We start from the raw sequence: 4035 nt of genomic DNA, 5'->3' as shown, positions 1-4035 counted from the left end.
TCGAGTGGCGGAATCCTCCTGGCTCCTTGAGGGTTGTCCTTATTCCCTGTGACCGCAGCCATCCACCTCTCCAGTGTGGCGTCGTCGACCGCTTCTGGATGGACCCGAGTTTCATCCTCGGTCCACAGTACAGCCACATGGGGTGGCCTCGGTACTGAAGTGGCTGGATGCGCCGCCTAAGAAAGACCTCCAGAAGGTCCATGCCCGTCACTCCTTCCCGAACTAGCTGGACTACACGCTCCATCAGCATTTTTACTTGGGCTTTCTCCTCAGGGAGCACTTTCAGAGAAGAGGGCTTGTTCGCTCGGTCCATGGTAAACGGAGGGAGACCACTCGACTGCCCCAGCGTCGACTTGTTTTGGCAGTAGAACCAAGTCGACTGCCATCCTCTGACCGACTCAGGAAGGGTCATGGCCGGAAAAGTACTCTTGCTCCTCATCTGAATCCCAAGACCCCCGCACATCTGGATAACCTTAGTCCTATCGTCATCTGGACTCGCCTTTTTTACTGTCTGTGAGCGACAAGTGAATATGTGCTTAAAGAGACCCCAGTGCGCTCGACAGCCCAGGAAGTTCTCGCACATAGACACGAAGGAAACAAGGTAGGCGATGGAATTTGGATTGAAATGGTGGAGTTGCGCCCCAAAGAAATTCAAGAAACCACAGAAGAAAACACTCGGACGCAGGGAGAACCCACGGTCGACGTGAGTGGCTAGAAGAACGCACTCACCCTCCTGCGGCTGCGGTTGCCACTCGTTCCCCGGGAGCCTGGCTGCCCCGTGAGGGATCAAACCCTCGTTGGCCATCTCGGTGAGATCCTTCTCGGTGATGGTCGAGCGGATCCAATCCCCTTGAACCCAACCGTGCGGCAGGCGGGACCTTGACGAGGACCCGCCCCGACTGGTTGCTCTCCCTTTCGCCTTCCCCATCGCCGTCGCCGCGCTCCAGAGCCGCCGTCTTCTCCTTCACCATTGTTGCCGGCGAAGCGCACGAGGAGTGGTTGGGCGAAGGCGAGAACGGGCGCTGCAGGCGGAGGTGGAGAGGACAGAAGCAGAAATGGGGGCGTACTGTTCAGAAACCCTCGCCCGGTGCATTTTATAAGGACACTTCCGAGTGAATGACAAGTGGGCCCGGGCAATCCTATCACATCCCGAAACAGTCGCGCACGCGTGATACGTGGCGAAAAAGGTGGCACGGAAATCGAGGCGTCTATGTTCTATCCCATCCGAGCGCCGCGGTCCGCCCCGCTTCGCGCACTCCCCAAAATTCGGATCCCACAAAATCCGCTAACAAGCAGATCAATCTGTCAGACGATGGATTTCTTGCGATCCGTCGCTCGGAAGTTTATTAAGTGCAAAAGTTCACTCGACATAAGAAGGGAATGGATCAAGGCGACTGAAATAAGAGTTGCTGTCATCAACAAAAGATTATTGGTCCAGGATGAGACATGTTCAGAGCACAAAAACAGGTCAGAAATATTAACAACTCCTTCCTCACTCAAACCTCGATCCATTCGGGGGCTAATGATGAAGTCATGTACCTAGGGTAGGGTCACAGACCTGTCTTAAGTACCCTTCCCAAGGACACCCTCAGAAGAAACTGCCTTCCAGTCGACCAAGAGAGACTTCACTCGACGGACTTGAAGGACTCGACCATGAAGACTCACTCGACCACCAGGAGATCAAGAGTCACTCTGCATCCAAACGATCTATAATTAAGTAGTCTTTATGGCATTTAGGACACTTTATGTAAGGCGTTACCAGTAACGCCTAGCCTTAATGTACTTTAAACCCTATGTAACTGAGGGCTGGAGGGGTCTGGCAGACACTATATAAGCCACCCCCCTCCTCAGTGTAAAGGGTTCGCACCCCTGTAATCTATACACACATAATCCAGTCGACCGCCTCTGGGCTCCAAGACGTAGGGTTGTTACTTCCTCCGAGAAGGGCCTGAACTCGTACATCTCTTGTCTTCACAACTGCTCCATAGCTAGGATCTTGCCTCTCCATACCTACCCCCCATTCTACTGTCAGACTTAGAACCACGACATTTAGCTCGCAGTGCCCACTTCAATTCCTCCTCACAAAGCAGTTCTTTCAGTCTTAATTCCGCCTCCACTTTAGTTTCCAGCTCTCTGGTATCTAGAATGGAGGACTCAGCTTTTAAATCTAGGGATTGAATAAGTAAAAGGAGACTTTCCTTCTCAGCCTTATATATCCCACTCAAGTGTTTGGCCCAACCACGTAAGAACAGCCTTAAATGTCTAATCTTATTCTGCCATCTCTCAACATTTGATCTCCCTCCTGAATCTTTAGCCCATTCTCTAGCTATTAAATCCAGGAACCCGTCTCTTTTAAACCACGCTAATTCAAAAGAGAATGTATTCTTGTTCCCCACATGCGTTGCCTCTCCCGAGTCCACCAATAATGGGGTATGGTCAGAGATCGCGCGAGAGAGCGCTTGGACCGTTATGAGGGGAAACTTCTGCTCCCATTCGACGCTATCTAGGACCCGGTCTAGCTTCTCAAACGTCGGGATTGGTAACATATTGGCCCAAGTGAATTTTCTACCCGAAAGCTCAATCTCTCGAAGATTTAAGCTTTCAATGATTGTATTAAACATAAAAGACCATCTGCCGTCAAAGTTATCATTGTTTTTTTCTCCCGTCTACGGATAATGTTAAAATCACCCCCAACCAGAATTGGGAGCTGCTCGCTGCCGCAAATACAGACTAAATCCGCCAAAAAGTCTGGTTTGAGTTCAGGCTGCGCGGCGCCATAGACCGCCACCAATGCCCAATTAAACCCATCGGTCTTCGACCGGACTCGAAACTTAATCGCAAAATCTCCCATAACAGTATTCCGAACTTTCAACGACTTGCATTTAACCCCAAGTAAAATCCGACTGGATCTTCCTCTTGGAGGTAGGCAATGCCAATCAAAATCAACCCCTCCCGACAGAGTACAAAGAAACTGGGGGGGGGGGGTTTAAAATTGTCCCTTCCAGTTTTGGATAGGGCAATAAAATCCAATTTGTGTTCTATAGAAGCATCCGCTAGAAACCTTCTTTTAGCCAAGTCCTTAAGACCTCTGCTATTCCAAAAGATTTCTTTCATAGTTCATCATGAAAATTTTTGGTGGTCCGGATCCTAGCACTTCTACGCACGGCTGAAGCCGGATAAATCCTTCGATTCCACTTGAGTTTAGGCTTATTTTGGTCCTCTACCTCTACCCGGTCCTCACAACCGTGCTCAGTGGACCTAGCTACCTGAGAATTTGCAAGAATGGAATCCCTCGGGGAAGTAGAATACTCATCCTCCTCCGTCTCAGGAAGAGAGGGTGCAAGATCCGCACAAAAGGTATCAAGCACATTGACCCCCAACGCATCTAAATTCGAATCATTCATAGGTTTAACAGCCTCTATGTTTCTAATCATCTCTAAAGCGCGCTCCGCTTCAAGATCCAGTATATCATTAACGGATTTTGAAACTTCATTATCAGAACTACCTAGAGATACTCCCAACTGATTTGCATTATGAATAATCTCATCATTAGAAAAATGCAAAATCGAATTAGAAGTGTTGACTGACATACTAGTAGTGACCTCAATGTCACGAAGCTTGGTCGCCCGCATGGCGCACCGTAGCTGCATGTCATCAACATTCGGCTGATCCTGGAGGCGACAGCTCATCCATCGTCCTTCGGACACAGAATCCGGAATCCCTCCAAACGCGATGATGTCATCCCGCGTGGACCTGTTCGGCGTAAGGCCTCCTTCCCAACCCCCAACAGGTCTCAACTGAGCTGAACCAGCCGGGATGCGGTCCTGCATCATGTGCAGAACCGGCGAAGCCCCCTCAGCCATCACCGTCACGGGGCTCGGTGCGCCCGGCGATCTCGGTCCAAGACCATCGCCCGGGGCCAGAGCAGGGACCGCCCCCTCCATGGACGCCAAAGAGAGGTAGGAGCGGAGGCCACCTTCCCATGCCCCCTCTCGATCCAGCGCCACCTCCGGCACGCAACACATCCGCCAAGGG

Source organism: Triticum dicoccoides, chromosome 2B, assembly GCF_002162155.2.
Source record: "Triticum dicoccoides isolate Atlit2015 ecotype Zavitan chromosome 2B, WEW_v2.0, whole genome shotgun sequence".
NCBI lineage: Eukaryota > Viridiplantae > Streptophyta > Magnoliopsida > Poales > Poaceae > Triticum > Triticum dicoccoides.
The sequence above is the reverse complement of the archived record's forward strand: the minus strand, read 5'-3'. Positions refer to the sequence as shown.